This window comes from Pleurodeles waltl, chromosome 7 (assembly GCF_031143425.1).
Source record: "Pleurodeles waltl isolate 20211129_DDA chromosome 7, aPleWal1.hap1.20221129, whole genome shotgun sequence".
Taxonomy (NCBI): domain Eukaryota; kingdom Metazoa; phylum Chordata; class Amphibia; order Caudata; family Salamandridae; genus Pleurodeles; species Pleurodeles waltl.
Genome location: NC_090446.1, coordinates 1429572080 through 1429591588, shown reverse-complemented (window position 1 = coordinate 1429591588; position 19509 = coordinate 1429572080).

Here is a 19509-nt window from a genome sequence, read left to right as displayed (position 1 = left end):
CTGTTGGCCTCCTACTTCCCTTCCCACTCCTCCCACAAGAGGAGCCTGTGACTCCCCCTTTAGCCTGTCATTCCTATGTGCTCCTCCACGTATCCGTGTCTCCCTCTATATCCCTTCTTTTCTGGCTGTTCCTCCTCCCTGCCACACTTCATTCATCCTCCTTCGTGTGCCACTGACCTACCACCCACTTAGCTCATATATCCCCTTCTCTCCTACTGCCTCCTGCTGACCATGGCATCAACACTCCTGATGATTCTGTCCTGGAATATCCGTACCTCACACACTATATCAAGGAGGAAAAGGTCCTGGCATATATGAACTTACAGCTGGCAGACATTGACTAATTGCAGGAAACTCCTCTGACTGGCCCTGAGTCAGATAAACTCAAATGCAACTGGGTTGACAGGGTTATCTATAGCAGCTACACCTCACAACTGTTCCCAGAGGATGCCCTCTGCTGTGCAAATACAAGTTGGCCATCTTGTTGTGAAAATCTGCACCGTTCTGAAGATGTGGACAGATCTGGAGGGGAGATATGTCTTTGCTCACCCCAAGATCCTCAACAAGGTCATACATGGTCAGTTGATCTATGCCTGCATCGGGACCAAGGCTACCTTCTTCCTGCAACTCAACCATACCCTCACAGACCTGGCTTCTGTGACGGTCCTCCTGAGAGGTGACTGGGACACAGCTGTGGATGCTGTAGTTGACGGCCTGAAAGATAGGGCGGCTATCGTGGACATGGCGAACTTGCGTAACATCCGGGAGGACCATGGTCTTCATCCTATACATACTTGTCATCAGTGCATGGCACACAGTCCAGACTGGACTTCTTTCTTATTTCCCACTCCCTTACTCTGATGGTATTTGATGCCCACATCTTAGAAGGCTCCCTTTCTGATCACTCCCTGATCAGACTTCAGCTACACTTGGAACTGACACGACCGATTCAGAAGCCTTGAAGAATCAACACCCCTTACTTTAGGCTGCCCGAGAGGAAAACATGCCTTCACTCTCATTTCTTCACATATCTCATTGACAATAAAGGCTCGGTAGCATCTGCATTGACACTGTGGGTGGTGGCGACTTCCACTATTAAGGGCCAGCTTATGCAAGACACAGCTCTCCATAATAATCAAAGGGTGGTGCAACAGGTCACCCTGGAAGCTGTCATCTAGGATCTGACCTGGCTATACACCACCCACCCCACTGACACCTGGAGAAGGCAAAATGGAGCTTAATGATCGTTTCACCTCTAAAGCACAATAAAGCTCCATAAACTCAGATACCGCAATTGTGAACAGGGTGAGAAGACTTGCAGATTACTCATGGCTCAGCTTCAACAAAGGGAAGCAGCTATCACCATCCCGCCTATCAGGGACAGTGCCGGCTTCCTCATCACACCCCCAGCGGATAGCAGACACCTTTGTGGATTACTACAGACGCCTCTACATTCGGGAGGTTACCACGATGAACCACACATATCGTGATTCTTCAGTACAATCGTCTCCTGCAACTGAATGAAGAGGGGAGAGCCCTCGTGTCTGGAGTGTTTGCTAAGGAAGAACTTGTGCAGGCAATTCCTGCCTCTCCATACAGCAAAGATCCCAGAGAAAACAGCTCCCCATCAGAATTTTACAAATATATCCCTGACGGTGTGGTGGAACCTCTTGAGGCGGCTTATAATGAGGTGGAAGAGTTGATTTCCAATAATGTCCTCATAACAGTGCTCCCCATAATGAGTAAGTGCCCTCTGTTCTGTGACAGCTACCAACCCATTTCACTCCTGAATGGTGATGTCAAGATCTTGGCCAGTGTTCTGGCGACTTGGCTCAAGACAGTTATACTCACATTGGTACACCACACATACAGTAGGTTGGCTTTGAAGTCCCTGACTCATGTGCTCTCTGTGACTAAAGACATGCCGGATGAGACATTGGCCATGTCTTTGGATGCTGAGAAGGCGTGCAACAGCACAGAGTGGGGATATCTCTTTGCGGACCTCCCCCAGTACGGTCTGGGAGATGACTGTATAACACAAGCCCACTGGCTCGATGACAACCCCTCTGCACAGGTGAACTGTGGGGGCTTTTTGTCTGTCCCCTTCTGATTCAACAAGTGATGTGAAAGGGATGCCCACTCTCCTCACTCCTTTTCTTGCTAGCCCTAGAACCCTTAGCTGTGGTCATTTGGTAATCTCCCTGGGGTGGGCCTTTCTTCCATCCATGTCTATGCCATCCTATTGACACCCAAGGACCTTCCTAGATCTCAGCCAGTTCTTTTGGACCTCATAGATATATTTGCACAGATAGCAGGGTACAAAATCAGTTAGAGGAAGAGCAAGGCACTTCCCCGCTCCCAGTCCACAAAAGCAGCTGCCATTCAGAGCTACCAATTTTGTTGCACACAGTCATGTCTCAAATACCTGGGCATCTATGTTAGTAGAGGATTGACACATATGACGAGGGACAACATTGAGCCCCTGCTGGGACAGACACATGCAGCCAAGTGTACACAACTCAGTCTCTCGCTTTGGGGGCATATACTGGCAGTCAAGATGGTCACCTTACCAAGGTTCACATACATATAGGACATGCTACCACTTCAGATTCAGATTTCCTTCCTTTGATTCATAGAAAGGCTCATTAAGGGATTCAGATGGGGCGCTGTCAGGCGGAGACTGTGGATGTCCAAACTGATCGCCCCAAAGAAGCATGTAGGGCTGGGCCTACCGTCGAGTGAGCACTATTCTATGGTGCTCCAAATATCACAACGTGTGTTCATGCAACAGGAGACAACTCACCCACCCAGGCCCTGATCAAAAGGAATTTATCCCACAGCCCACCTGGCATCCATTTTCTCCATGCGTATGGGGCCCTCAAGGAGTGTTCTGATAATCCTACTCTCCAGACAATGGCTTTTGCCTGGAAGCAGATTTGTGTTCTCTTTTCAGTAAATCGCTGCATGCACAGTGAGGTCCCCCTCTGGCGGAATGTCGGCATCTACATTGTAGACACTACATCCGACTGACCTACATGCCGAGGGGCAAGATTCCAAACATTCTCTCAAATCCTGAACAATGGTTCCCTTGAGTCCTTCGCGGCCGTCAGGGAAGAATTCTACTCCCATCCACATCAACACTGGCAGTACCTACAATTCCGCCACTGACTGTAGTCTAGGGTCATCGCCATGGGATGTGGCTTCCTCCCCTATAGTAGCCTAATTGCTGGTATCGGGCCACTCCAATGGAGTAACGCCAAGCCTAGTACAACCTTAAGATATAGCATAACTACTCTCTACCCCAATCGCAATACCGATGTGTATTTTGGCAGGATAAACTACAGGTAGAATACGATGCGGAGACTGGATTGAGTTACTGTGTAACATGGAACATGGGATGCAGGAATCTAGGATGAAATTTTGCTTCTTCAAAGCGGTGCAAAATCAGAAAGGGCTGGCCTCTTATACCATTCTCGCTGTTGGTGGTGCAATCAATAGGGCTGCCAGTCGCCCCATATTCCCTCCATATCATCTCAAGAAACAGCACTTCTGCATGACTTAACAGACACCCCTGATGACACATCATGTATGTTGGCTCTTAACCACAGCATTACCTTTGGAGAATCTATGTATCCCGCGACACTAGTGCTCCCAACACATACCTACACACACGGAATGGCTTACAGAAATGTTTAGCACAGCGTCCTAAGTAAAGCTCATCTACACACTCGCTGACAAGCTGGACATTTACCAGCAAGTTTAGGCGCCATTTATGAAAGACGATACATGACTGGGACAATACTACACACGGGCACATTGAATATGGAATCCTGGACATCACCACCTGCCCCTTCCCCCACCCTGGGCTGCCAATGACCTCCCCACCCCCGCCAAGGACAATTGGAGCCTCCCGTATATGTATTCCTGCGGTATTACCTTCCACCATCTCCCGGGCTAAAACCCATTCTGGCATCCCTGGCCTTTGCCTCTCTTTTCTTTTTCAGAGGTTATGGAATTTAAATGCTGCGACATTCTTTGAGTTATCCACTCTGGCTTTTGCTTTTACTGTTGTATACCTTGTCCCATGGCACTGCTCAGTTGCGCCTGTACTTTCCATCTCATGTTTGTGAAATCAAAATAAAGAATACAAAAAAATGAGGTCTCTCCTGTGTCTATTACTGCCAGAACCCTCCAGTTCCATGCTATTAGTCAATGTATTCCATCCAGTTCCGAGCTTGTTTCCCAAGCCTTATTAATCTCCGTAGAATGGTTCTTAATTTTATGAAGAAAGTCTTGCAAAGAGGATTTCTGACATATACAAATATAGACAGGAATTTAGGCATTATAGTCTTTTTGATGGTCACTATCCTGACCATCATCACTATCTAGTTGGAGATTCATCTCTCAGTTTTGTCCTCTAAGTTAGATATTGCCTTCCCATAGTTTTCCTATATCATAGTAATTGTACTGCAGTACTGCAGCAAATACGTAAACCTAAGTATTTAATCCTATCCAGTTACCATTTCATGGATAGTCTAGGGCTACTTATATTGTCATATCAGCGAACTGCCCTCCTTCTGGGCACTGATTCAGCTTGTTAGTTCACAGCATACAATTAATAAAAGGTTTTGGATTTTTTTGAACTGAGCTTCTTAATGTTTCTGTATCTTGCTTTTGGTGAGCCTCTTGTTGGTTGTTTGTAGTTTCTATATTTGCAACTAGAGAGTGCACTATCCAGGTGTGCTTGATTTGGTGTCTTACAGCAGCTGTTCCACTTGACAATGGTGTTTCATAAGGCAAGCTTTTCCTTGCTTTATGTCAAACTCCACTTAAGTCCATCAGCTCAGAGTCTACCGGGTTCTTCAGGTAAATTATTCAAAGTATTTTTGGTAGTGGGAAATGGGCAAACAATATAGTGCAGCAGGGCCATGTTCCTGATTGTCTTTCAAGGCAATTGAGTATAACATATATAGAGCATTGGGCAATATATACTACTTCTGTATTTCCAAGGAATACCAACCTCAACTGCATTGCCTAATGATGAATGTAGTTTTCAAATGTAGGAGGTCCAACAGGAGCCACACCTGGCAAAAGATTTCACCTCATCCTCTTTGGATCTATTCCAACTCACAGACTAAATCAGGTGTGAAGCATGAGACCTTGTCTGGTTCAATGGAGTGCTTGGGAACGCTGGGTGCTCATGGTGTTGTCCACACCGTGGTTGCACTGGATGGTGCAGTGTAGAAAGTTGGCTCTGTATATACTATCTCAAAGTGAGAGATAGTGTGCACAGAGTCCAACGGTTCCCATTAGAGGCACCCATTGATAGTGGCAATAGTAGATAATACTAATGCTCTATTTGTGGTAGTGTGATCGAGCAGTTCGGCTTATCAGAGGGTAGTGTGAGGCATTTGTTGTACACACACAGGCAATAAATGAGAACACACATTCAAAGACTTAACTCCAGGCCAATAGGTTTTTATATAGAAAAATATTATTTTCTTAATTTATTTTAGAACCACAAGATTCAGAATTCAAGTAAGTACATAAATTGTAAGGTACTTGGCATAGGTAAATGTAAAACTTTGAAGTAAAACAGTAATGTACACAGTTTTGGCAAAAATTGCAATAAGCTATTTTAAAAGTGGACACTGCGAAAATTAACAGTTCCTAAGGGAGGTAAGTACAAGTTAGTTTAGCAGGTAAGTAAAGCACTTACAAGTTCAGTCTCTGGGACATAGGCAGCCCACCGTTGGGGGTTCAAGTCAACCCCAAGCACCCAGCAGCAGCAACATAGGTCCGTTCAGGTGCAGAGGTCAAAAGTAGGGCCCAAATAACATAGGCCCCTATGGAGACTAGGGGTGCTCTGGTTCCAGTTTGCTAGTAGGTAAGTACCTGTATCCTCAGGGAGCAGACCAGGGGCGTTTTGTAGAGCACTGAGGGGGGTCACAAACAGGCACACAAAATACACCCTCAGCAGCACAGGGGCGGCCAGGTGCAGTGTGCAAAGTAGGTGTCGGGTTTTAGATAGAAATCAATGGAGAGGTCCGGCGGTCACCTTGCGATGCAGGCAGGGCACAGAGGGGCTTCTCAGGCCACCCACCAACTGGGCAACGATGAGGGCTGCCTGCTAGTCACTCCTGCACCAGTGCTTGGGTTCTTTCAGGCCTGGGGGCTGCGGGTGCAGTGCTTCTTCAAGGCGTCAGGTTCTTTGTTACCGGGCAGTCGCGGTCAGGGGGAGCCTCTGGATCTCTGTGCAGTTTTCGCTGTGGGAATGCAGAGAGGTCGTTTCGGGGCATCCACTTCGTGGGAGTCACCTGGGAGTCCTCGCTGCAGTGTTGGTTCTTCTGGACACGAGCCGGGGGCATCAGGTGCAGAGTGTTGGGGGCTAAAGCATCCAGAGTGAGGCTTGAGTCCCTTTAAAGATGGTTTCTTCTTTGCAGATTAGACAGAGCCGCTGTCCACAGGAGTTTCTTGGTCCTTTGGGTTGCAGGGCAGTCCTCTGAGTCTGGAGACAGGCCGGTAGGGCTGGGGCCAAGTCAGTTGCTGTCTCCGTCTTCTCTGCAGGGCTTTTAGGTCAGCAATCCTTCTTCTTGTTTCAGGTTGTCAGGAATCTGATTTCCTGAGTTCAGGGTCACCCCTAAATACTGAATTTAGGGGTGTATTAGGGTCCCAGGGCTTTAGCCAATGGCTACTGTCCCTGAGGGTGTCTACACCCTCCTTCACCTCCTCCCTTTGGAGAGGGGGGGACATCCCTATTCCTACTGGGCTAAATCCTGCAAAACAAGATGGATGATTTTCCAAGGAGGGTATCACTTCAGCTCTGGTCACCTTAGAGGTGGACCTGGCTGAGGGGTGACTCCTTCTTGTTTTTCTCATTATCTCCCCGGACTTGCAGACAAAAGTGGGGGCTTTGTCTGGGCGACGGGCATCTCCACTAGCTGGAGTGCCCTGGGGCATTGTAACACAAAGCCTGAGCCTTTGAGGCTCACTGCTAGGTGTTACAGTTCCTGCAGGGGGGAGGTGTGAAGCACCTCCACCCAGTGCAGGCTTTGTTTCTGGCCCCAGAGAGCACAAAGGCTCTCACCCCAGGGGGGCAGAAACTCGTCTCTCAGTGGCAGGCTGGCACAGACCAGTCAGCCCTGCACTGAAGGATTGGGTAAAATACAGGGGGCATCTCTAAAATGCCCTCTGTGTGCATTTCGTAATAAATCCAACACTGGCATTGGTGTGGGTTTCTTATTTTGAGAAGTTTGATACCAAACTTCCCAGTATTCAGTGTAGCCATTATGGAACGGTGGCGTTCTTTTTGACAGACTCCCAGACCATATACTTAATATGGCCACACTGTACTAACAATGTCTAAGAATGGACCTAGACACTGCATGGGCATATTGCTCTCATCTGTGGTATAGTGCACCCTGCCTTAGGGCTTTAAGGCCTGCTAGAGGGGTGACTTACCTATGCCACAGGCAGTATTTTGTGTGCATGAAATCCTGAGGGAGATGCCATGTCAACCTTGCCTTTTTCTCCCCACCAACACACACAATCTGCAATGGCAGTGTGCATGTGTTGGGTAAGGGGTCCCTTAGGGTGGCACAACACACGCTACAGCCCTTAGGGACCTTCCCTTGTCACAGGCCTCTGGTACCACTGGTACCTTTTACAGGAGACTTATCTGTGTGCCAGGGGTGTGCCACTTGTGGAAACAATGATATATTTTTAGTGAAAGAACACTGGGGCTGGGGCCTGGTTAGCAGGGTCCCAGCACACTCTCAGTCAAGTCAGCATCGATATCAGGCAAAAAGTGTGTGGAGTGGTTGCTGTCACAAGGAGCCATTTTCCTACACGCAGTGACTGCTTTTTTGGGTTCCCACTCTTGATATTGGGATTGTCTTCAGGGTAATAGTTTTGCGGTCTCACCCAGCTCCCCTTCCACACTGGGTGTGCTGAATGCTCTTGCAGGTACTTCCATTATGAGTGTTCAGGGTAGCCATGACAACTGTCCAAAATGCCAGCTCTATAGGCCAAAAGAAGACAGACTTCATGTAAAACATCATAAAGATATCTAATACTCCCTGCTCTCCTTTCTTTCCCTCCAGTCTTTCCACTTTGGTTCATCACATGCTCCCCATCTCTCTTGCTAGCAGCAATACCTCAACAGCACTACCCCAACAGTTAGAAGGAGAAAGTTATCGACTTCAGAGAGAAGCCATGATGATGATGAAGACTCTGAGGTCTAGTACTCACCAAGCTCTGCGGACTGGAGAGAGGTGTGTTGATTTGGGAAATGCCACTGAGTGTGTGTTTGCTGTAATGCTGGCTCAATTGTGAAACTCCTCTTTATGTTCTTGCTCTGCCCTGAGTCTTCTTGGTATACTCCTGACTCTGCAGGCCTTCTCCTAGTCCTCTCCTGAATGAACAAAACTTAGTGAAAGCTGAATACTCCAGCTTACCTGCTGGACAGGTTCAATCAGGCACCTAAAAATGATGGACATTCCGAGAAGAGTGGAGATGCATCACTCAATTTAGTATCATTTTCCTTTTAACATTTATAATTTTTTAGACCTGGGTGGCTCAACTTCAATCCTTGATAACTTGTATTTTTCAAACCCAATAGACTGAACATTTAGAGATACTATCTTGGGACTTTCTAGGGCTGAAGGACTGTTTGCAATGCTTTTAAGTGAACTGTGTCATACTTATCCCTTCACTTCCTTCCACAACAGATTGATGATAGTGTACTGCTCAGCGCTGGATGAATATTGTTGTTGTTTCTTCTGTGAAATGTTTGTCTTTGTCACACCATTCCCCAAATCCCCTTTCCCATCCATTCATTGAGCCCATAACCCTCTTCCCCTGGGCGATGTGATTTTTATTGAGTTGTGTCTTAATTTGACACCATAAATGAATCACACACTTGCTGGGCAGATGTGGTGAAAGTGAAAACAACTCATTGCATGACCTTTTATTACCTGAGCAATATTCCACACCGGCCCCATTTACCCACCCATGCATCATTCGTCAAGCTCATAATTCAGCACATGTGTTGTGTGTTGCGTAAACACATAACCTTGTTCAACCATTCCAGACTCTGAGCCCACTTCTCCTGACTCGAGGATTTAATTTCTTAAGTTTACTTTTCATTAAATACTTGCTCCCGTTGCTCAGATGAAGTTGATATTGCTAGTTTTGAAGTCTTCTTTAGGACTTCTTTGGTGTATGTCACATGGGCCCTCATAACAACTTTGGCGGGCGGCAAGTTGTATCCGCCACGCGGTGGCCATTTCGAGATCCCTGCTGGGCCGGTGGGCGGAAACCGAGTTTCTGCCTGCCGGCCAAGCGGGAGAGTCGGCCGCAACACGGGAGCCGGCTCAAAAGGGAGCCGGCGGTGCTGCGGCGGTGCGACGGGTGCAGTTGCTTTGCAGACAGTGAAAAGCTTCATGGGGCTGTGGCAGGGGGCCCCGTGACTCCCCTTTCCTCCAGCCTTTTCATACCGCCATGAAAAGGCTGGCGGGAGGGGGACTCGTAATCTCCTGGGCAGCGCTGCAGTCTGGTCTCAGACTTTCTAAAGTTATCATATAATATATAACCTACTAACTCACTTTTAATCTAGTTGACAGTGATAGATAACCCTTTGATTAATCCTGGAGCTGGAGTTCACATAGGTAGGAGTGGCACCTTCTGTCTTCCCTGTTAGCATGCTAGCCTGATACTACTACTACTACTACCATCACCTTAAATTAAGATGGCACCTTGTTAAACCCTGTAGTAAGAAGACTGAGGTAGCAGCCCTTGCTCCATCCATTCAATTAAAGGAAGAATTATGGATTGAAGTGAATTTGTTTAGTTAGTTTTGGGCCTGGCCCTATTACAGGGTCATTCCCCAGACTTTTTGCTTTTTTTCTGACCTTTGTTGGCTGACGTTTTGACTCTGAGCACTTTTTCACTGCTAACCAGTGCTAAAGTGCATGTGCTCTCTCTTATAAATTTGGTATGATTGGATTATACCTGATTGGCATATTTAATTTACCTATAAGTCCCTTGTAAAGTGGTATCCCTGCTGCTTGCACCACCCACTGAAGTAGCCTGTCAAACCTATCTAAGGCCTGCTAGTGCAGAGCCTGTGTGTGCAGTTTCCTGCCACAGGGACCTGGCATCTAAATTTACTTGCCAGGCCCAGAACTCCCCTTTTACTAAATGTAAGTCACCCCTAAGGTACGCCATAGCTAGCCCTTTGGGCAGGGTGCCATGTATGTAGAAGGCAGGACATGTGCCATGTTGCGTGGCCTGTCCTGGTAGTGACAAACAGCCTAACTTGGTATTTCACTGCTGTGAGTGCTGCCCTCTCATAGGATTGCATTGGAAATGCCCTGCCTTATGTGTAAGGGGTATTGTCTGATTTATGAGGGGTAGCATAGGCATGTTTGGTATGGTTGTGACAGTGGTAAGAAATGCTGCTTACTGGTGTAGGTGTATTTTTTATTACTATCAGAAAGTGCACATTTATCTGTGCTTATGACTCTGGTGTTTTGCAGCTTGTCTCCAATCAACGTCTGGGCAGACTGACAGTTTGGGCTTTGTGCATATTTCTCGGACAGCCTGAACACAGGGAGGGTGGAGGTGACACAGAGGTGTATCTACATACTGTAAAGCCTTCCTGGGCTGAGAGAAGGGAGAGGCGGGGCACGCCTGCATTTGTAAAGACTGTGCCCTGGCCTCACACAATAGGGTCGTTAACCCCCCACTGATGTTTGGAGCCTGTGCTGAAAGGAGAGAGGGGGCACTCCCAGAACCAGTTGTAACTGTCTGGAAACTCCTCTCCCTACCATTGTAAAACACTGCAAGAACTGACTATAAGTACAGGGGAATTTTCCCCACAATTTGAACATTCTTGGAACTGGAAACTGGACACAGAACGCAGATGAATAGACTCACCAGGAAACCACCTTGGACTGCTGCTGCTGTTGTGCTGACCTGTGACCTGCCTGGTCACTAGGAGGCGCTGCCACCATCTGCACCATCTGCACCCCTTGTGCTGGTCTGTAGTTGGGCCCACCAGCCCTGTGCTCCTTTGGCCCTTGATTGCTCCCAGGGGCAGGGTGCTGTGCCCCGGACCCCTGCACCGATCTCTCCAGCTTTTTCTTAGCACTTTGGAAAAGCGTTCACCCCTACAAATTGCTGCAGAAGATCACTGCCCCAGCCCGGGCCTCAGATTGGCCTTAGCGCTTTCAAAACGCCTTATTTCTGTCCCCAGAAATCACCGCCACAGCCCGGATTGCTGAGCTCTACCTAGCGTGAGATCCGCGCTACTCCAAGTGCCCCCGGGGCACGAAGATACCTGCACTGGAGCCGGCGCGCTCCTAGCGGCGCCTCCGGGCATGGTCTGCTACCTAGGAGCGCCCCCAGGGCACCAGCCGCGTCCTCTTTTTCTAGAAGCGTCCCCTGCGGGCGGGAACAACTTCAAAACACTCGCGCACCTCTTCGGGTGCACACGAGTGCCTCCTCGGGCCCCCGGAGGGGTCCGAACTCGCTGGAAACAGCCTGCAGGACGCAGAGAAGGCACGGGGAACGCCCCTTCTCCGGTCTCTGCCCAAGGAGCAGGACGCTCCTGGACTTTTGCAGCTTTTCTCCACACGGGCATCGGAAAGGGAGACCTGGCCGGAGGTCCCTTCCCATTTTTCATCCGGCAATTGTTGCTGGGCCATGCCCGGCCCCCACCCCATGGACAGGGTGTGAGGAGGCCGAGGCAGGCCCCACCACGAGGGAGCCCCCTCCATTTTGTGCACCGGAGCGCCTGAGGCCCCCGTGCTCGTTCTAGGCACTGGAAGTGCCTCCTCTACCCAAACCAAGGTATTCCTTAGGAAATCTAGGCTCTAGGAGCCTAATACAGACTTGTAGGTGCTTACTATTTCCTACCTGGTGACATTTATGTGCTAATATTCCTTTTATGGGCATGTCTGGCTGATATGTATTTATATGACTTGTGGTATATTCTCTAATGTTCCTTTGATGGGTATTTAGGAATTGTTCATGACAAGTGCATATACCTTTTACTATAATTCCTGACTACTGCTTATGTTGCAAAATCCTGAGTACTTACGTGTTCTAATGTGACAACTGCATTTTCTTGCAGAGTATTAGTAACTTGTGTAACATTCTGACAACTGCTATGGTAGCAGGGTATTATTCATGTGTAGTGTTGGTCCAACTATGTTTTGTGCAATACAGATTATTTTTACATAAGCTCAGTGTTGTGTTTACTTTGTGGTGTATAATTTGCGTCACGAGTGTTGTGCAAACGCTTTACACATTGCCTCCAGATTAAGCCTGACTGCTCGTGCCAAGCTACCAAGGGGGTGAGCAGGGGTTATCTTGGACATGTAACTCCCTAGCCCTGACTAGAGTGGGTAGGTTCTGCCTGGCTGAGGTGTATATCCTAGCCAACCAGAAACCCCATTTCTAACAGTTAGTAATTAACTTTTACTTAAGAAGATGTTGTTTGTGTGTATCTATGCTTTTGTTGTCAAAATAGGCAATGAGCCACTAGTGGTCAATATAGTTAAAGAAAGCTGTAGAGCAAGGGTATAAGTAAATGACCTACACTTTTTTTAGCAGATTTAAAAAACAGTCTACACTAAAAGTCTACACTAAAAGACAGCATCACAAACTCAAACACCAAAATAAAGATTTGAGACATAAATGAAGTAAAATAAATTATCCCTTTTCTATTATTTATAAATAGAAAACCCACCTCTTCAGCCCACAACAGGCCCACCCCCTCCCCAAACAAATCGCCCCATCCGCAACTAAAGTCCTACAAAAACCCATAATGAAAGTCCACAGCAAAAGTCCAGAGAAAATGTCTAAAGTGCAAAAAATCCTGGTCTCAACTCCCCTTTCCACCCTCTCCACCCACAACAAATGTCCTTCGCATCAAAGCAAAATTTAAAAAGGGCATTCTCCACACGGGTCCGTAAATCAGCAAGGGTTGCCTTTATGTGTGCCACCCGGTGGTCCAAGCGCGTGAAGTGTTGCAGGACACTGTGCTGTAAATTGGGATCTGATATTGAGCGGGGTCAGCAGTGGTGGGACATGCCAGCTGGCATTTGCACTAATAGTGCTACTGGGAGGCTGGAGGTGCTGGGGGCTTGTTGGAAAAGTTCAGACCAGCGGGCATGTTGGCGGCTGCCTGGTCCTTGTCCTCCTCTTCCTGAAGAGCAACCATCCACTGATATTTGAGTGTGGATAGCCTCCAGCCTCCCCTGCCGCAGCCGGCTGCTAGTTCCTGGCAAGTAGGAGGAGGTCCACCAGGGGTCCACCAGGAGTAGCTATAGCAAGAATGAAAAAGGACAATGACGAATTATAAGCAGTGCTCTGTGTAAACCTTTTTTTTTAAAGTAGAGTGGCACTGTAAGAGTAAATTGCTGGTCCGGTAGGGCCATTGGAATTTGATGTGGCTGATTACAGGTCACAGGGCCATTTTGTTAGCCACATATGCATGGCTGTAGTTGACAAATATCAAAGGGTTAATATTTAGCATGAATCCATTATGGAAACAATAATTTAACAAAGCTTAGATAGACCTAAAATAGTACAAAAAAGGTAGACAGGCACAGCAGAAATAAAAGAAAAAAATATTCAAAATGAGGAGAGGAGAAATTAGGGAAATAATAATAATAAAAATATTTATATAACAGGAAGACTTACTGGGGCCAGCAGATCCACCAGCTTCTGCACTGGTATTAGATTGCCTACTATAGACCTGACTCAAGTTGACCTATTCATTTCCTAATTCCTAAACCTAAGACCTACTTCAAATTTCCTAAACCTAAACTTCATTTACACTATGTACCAAAACCAATGTTCATATTGCAACAAATGATCTTTGCTTCTGAACCACCTTTGATGTGGCAACTCAGCCTCAATTTTTTTTTCCAACTATGATACTGCATATCACCGATATATTGCGAATGGAAGGGACTGCATTAGCTACATAACGAAACGCGCAGAGAAGGGAATGCTAACTCACTGATATTACTTATTACTACTATCACTATGTTATTCTTGGTGACAGAAAGAATCTCAGTCTGAATGTCTTCTTAAATAATCAGCCTAAAAGCGCTCTGATGAGTACATTTAGTGCTGACTGAGCACCTGGCATCTCAAACAATCACATATTATTCATTGTAACATAAACTTACCTTACCTCTGAGTGTCAGCACTGCTATCAGAAAAAATAGCATTGTGTAACACACACAACAAATAAATAACTACTTAGTCACCAAGCCCCAAAATCTCAATGCCCAGCAGGTCAAGCAGGTCCTCCTCACAGTCTAGTATGTCCACTCAACAGTGCGTCAAATGCTGCTGGGTGTGCAGGACCCCAGTGTGCCAAGCACCAACTGGTGCACCCTCCCCCTCAGCAGTTGAAGCTCCTGAAGGGCGTAACTGCTCACAGGCCTGTTGCCTGATGCCACCATAGAGGGGAGGTGGCGCTGCACAAAAAACACAAGTACTGCCACCTCCACCTCAATAAAAATGGAGCAGGGCTGCACCACTTGGCGGTGCAGACATCCACAAGATATGCAGCTGGAAGCCTCCCCAGAGCCGCCACTCCCTCTGCCACCCTGCTCTGCTGTGGCGCTGGGTGAAAAAAGAAAGGGGAAGAAATAGAAGGAAGGATGAAAGAAAAAATAAAAAGAAGTAAAGTGAAAAGCAAAAAAAAATAAAGTATTCAAAAAGTCACAAAAAACACACACAAAAATGACAGAAAGGTAAAATACACAAACACAAAGACATACACTGATGAAATAAAGAAAAACGAGGGGTGGATTGCAAAGATTTAGGGAGGATTAAAGGTTCAGCCCAGTGCCATGCACAGAGAGACAGAAAAAACATGATGGCCGCACCCATACGAACCGTGTGGTACAGTTCAAGCGATATTTTCAATGCAAGAAAGCGAAAAGGCTCATCGTGTTCCTGAACCTGAAAAACATAGTGCAAATGGGTGCAGTGAGCAATTCCATCTACTCACCGAATCCTGTGGAGCACATGTTTTTTTTTAACCAGTTTGTGGAATTCCACGTAGTGGATCTACACCAGCTCCGCCCACCCCTAGTTATCACTCTGTCCATGTATTTTTCAAAGTAAATGCTGGCATAAGTAAGAAATGCTGATGTCCAGTTGTCACCATTATTCAGTACCCTCGGCTGCCTCACCAGCTCCCATTCCCCCTTCTTAGAACTCTCCTTTGCCTGGATGTCCTTATGTATTAGCTTAAAAACATCAATATTTGAGTTTCCAAATCCTGTTCTTAGCTTCTCAGCAATGTGTGGCCCTGGAGACATCACTAGCCGCATATAGGGCAGCTTCTTCCTGTGTTGTGCCCCTTTATTTTTCCCCACCCCCCTCTTGTTTTCTTTTGGTCCTGCCTTCCTCCTGCTCCTCAGCACACATCCCTTTATCGCTTTTTATTGGAAGCACCCGCATCTTGCTGCTGGCCGCCACTGTCTGAGTGTCTGTATCCTGCGCTCCGCCACCTGACACCACCCTGTCACCCACACCAATGGATTTGCAGCTTTCCCTATGCATAGCTCCATCCCCTTTGTCCCACATGGACCACCAATCACCCGTATCATATGGCAGTCTCCCTCCATCCCTTCCAGTGTCCTTGGGGTGTCACATTCGTTTAAGGGCTTTTTCTATAGGGTTGGCTCCTGTCTACATGTGAATTCTGCAAAACACATTGCAGAATCTGTCATTCTCCTGAAACACTCCCACCCCGCTCTGGGCATATCTGCCCTTTCACCCATCCTCATGTCGCTCCTCACCTCTCTCCCCCTCATCACTGTCACCCCCTTAATCCAACACCAATTTATCCACAGCAGACATATTCCAATCACTGTCCACAACATTTGCTTCTTTCTGACATCATTCAGTGTGCACAGCTGTCAGTAGGCTCACAGAGCCAGTTGCTGCCACTCGAGGCTGTGGTGTAGGGAGGTCCACCAAAGATCCCTTGTCTCTTCAGGCCAACATCCCGAGGCCACAATGTGCCCCACTGGGGTCACCAAACTTCTGCTATTCTCATGCAATGGCACCAGGCCCTCTCCATCTCCAGGCTGTACAAACTTGTAGTGCCTCCTTCACCACTGCCCCACGAGCTGCATCAGCTCACCCCTCATCTGCCTGCTCCCTTCCCACTTCAGGAACCCATCTCCATTGCCCCCAGCGCCTTCCTCCCTTCATTGTTGTGCATGCCTTTGGTCTTTTTATCCAGATGCCCCATGTCCAACTGAGCCTTTCTTTCCATGTAAAGCCTCGCCCACTGCTGCTCTGTTTCTCTAAAAATTTGGCTATAATTCCTAATCTTGGCCTGAGTGTCCACACCCTGCCATATAGATGGCTGGTCCTGACCCAGGCCTGCTGGCCTCCGCTGTGTCACTGGCTCCAAATCCCTTGTGGAGACTGCTTTCTTGAGGGGTTTGTGTCAGTGCCCTCCCCCAGGGACTGCTGATGCTTCTGTTTTTAGGCTCCCCCATGAACCAACATCTCCTCCAAATGCATGCTATCCACCAGCCCCTGCACTGCCTGCTGCCTCTGCATAGTCAGGTGCCTCAGCATACATTAAAGGGTGCCTGTGCTCACCATCACCTGCCAGGCTGCCTCCTGCCTCCTTTTCTGTTGACAAATCAGCCTCTACTGGCAAAGGAATAACTCGCCCTGCCTCCCTTTCCTCCAGTGCCGCCTCGCTCGATGTGTTGGGCCTTCTGCACATGGGCTGCATGAGCACACCAGCGTGCAGCATGATGGTCTTCTTTCTCCTCCCCTCTGCCTTCGAGACCTTCTCTGGGGGAGCAAGCATGCTTCCACCATGGCCACCACCCCACATGATGCCACCCTCGTAGGGTGCGAGAGTCCAACCCAGGATTGATCAAGCACTCCAGGCTTGCTCAGGACTTCTCACTCTGCAGCACATAATGGGCCTTATTTACAAGTCCCTTGCACGTCCGCTGCATCTTTTTTTTTGTATGAAGTGGAGGCACTAGTAGTGCACTACACGGCTCCATATTTAAAAACTGATGCATTGGTCTCAATGCGTCAGTTTGAGAAGCCCTGCGTCACATTATACATGCGCCAGGCATAATGTATGCAGGGTAGGCGTTCCCACAGAGTGGCTCATAGAAATGGTGTAGTGATATTTACAACTTTTCACTGTGTCACTCTACAACTTCACTGTGTGAAAATCTTTCCATCTGCTCAGACTCGGCATAAAATTGAACCAAGGATTCTACCAATGTGACTCTCCTCGCATTGCTGGTGTTGCGTCCGTTTAACTGTGCAACTCCAGCAATGCATCACTCTCGCACCAACAAATGTGTCAAACTTTCTGACGCATCTGTGAGAATTTGCGCCATGGAGCTCTGTATTATAAATACAGAGCATCCATGGCATCATTAGGACATGTGCGGCAGGTGCAAGGAATCTGATGCATCAGTGACAATGTGTCAGTTTCTTGTAAATGAGGCTTAATGTGTGCAAGTCCTGCCAGACTTTCTTTGAGTCCTGCATTTTAGTTGTCTACACCCGCACCAACGCACTGCAGAAAAAAACACTAGAGCCTCTACAAACTGTCACCAAATCTGAGAAACAAATCCTCATGTGGGCCTCCCAAACCAAAAAAAGTTACCTACCACTCAAGCACCCGCCAGCCTAATTTTTCTTTCCCTAACCGCCGGGTTGAAGGAGTCAGCAAAGAGGCTGAACTTCCACCACTCACGACACAAAATACCTGTCCCTACACCTGCTCTTCCTTTTCTTCTCACCCTATCCCCTACGATTGTCCCTGTGGCCTGTTCCACCCCATCCCACGGAAACACCCCGTGCCCCTCGGTCCTTTCACTTTCTTTGCAGGCACAGCGCCATGGTGGTGGCCATTCCCTCTGCCATCCCTCTTCCCCTTGAGGAAAATTAAGTAAGAATCGAACCCTGCTACTGAGCATTAAGTAAGGCAAGTCCTGAATGTACCTGCCATAGTAGCTGGCCACTTCCTGGAACGAATGAAGCGAACATAGACATTAATTTGAAGAAGTTTGTGTAGTGTCCTGCTGGACACATTCCAGTGTTTCCACCATCCACTCTTCTGAGGGCTGGCTTCCACACCCACCCCACACCCATCCATCCATCACAAGGGTCACCGGTCAGGTGACGCTGCCAATAAAAAGGGCCAGGTACACGTGCCCTGTGGCCAGTTATATGAACCCATACTATGAGTCCGTGTCACCTTTTTGTAGCAGGGGGGCCTCGGGCCCCCAACACTACAATGGCGATGAGTGGGTCTGATCCCACGTGGCCGCTGGCAGCAAACTCACCATTGCTCCTGGGGGTAAGAGTAGCCTGTGAACAAGGCACCACCTACGAGCACGAGGAAACACGAAGGCCACCAGATACGGAGAAAGCACCATCCGGCTTACAGGCCCTGCAGTTCCCGGCCTGCTGTGACCCCAATAAAGCACAAAGGGTCGGGAGAAGTGCCTGCTGACCTGTTGGGTGTGAGGTGAGCCCCACAGATGCCAGCATGGCACAGCGACGGCGGGAGAAATTATAAAGGGGATGAAAGAGTGCGCCATCCCTCCTCTCCTGCTGGGAAAAGGGAGACGGGGCGGGACAGTGAAAAGGCACACAGTGCTAAGTAGGCTGTGGGTACCTGCATAGTGACATGCTGCACCGGCTTGCTGAAGGTAACTCCCCACCCATGCAGTCTGCACCCCGGCGTTAAAGAGAATCGTGGAAAGCAGCCGCATCAGGTTGGAGGTCCCTCCACGATGTCCGTAGAAGATGAGCAGGCTACCTGCCCACGGACACAGTACCATGCCCAAATGCTACCACATCGAGGGGAAGCGTCAGTCCCCTGCCGCCCGCAATGGGGGGTGCCCCACCAGCAATGAACAACCAGAGCAAAACATCGCGGCCTGCAGTTCTGAGAAGACTGCTGCGGCAATGAGGGAGAAAGCCACGATGGTGCAGACATGCACTAAATAACAAAAGTGAATAGTCCGAGAACGGCCTGGAAAGGCCGCAACACAGTCCGCAGCATAAGGGAAGGCTGCTCCGGATGCTTGGGGAGAATCACGAACGTGCTGCCCCGCACTGAGAGGAAAAAAAAAGTGAACTGCTACAGCTGCTCACCCACCTCCACAAGCAAGAGCTGCCTGCCTCCACAGTGAGGCTGAAGTGAACAAAAGAAGAACAGGAAAGAAAGACTGTACTTACCTTAGAGGTGAGCTGCAGCCCTGGGCACACGTGGCTGAGGATCCCCTGGAAGAGACGAGCTGCTCTGACAGCATGGCTCCTCACCGGCATCTGTCTCTACCAATGAGGCCCAGTTGGAGGAAAGACTGCCTTGACCTGAAGCGAAGCGCCACAGTGGCATCTAGTGGCCAAATAGAGGTACTGCACTCCTGTATGCTATCAAGAAACAAGCATTGGATAAACTAAACTGAGTGC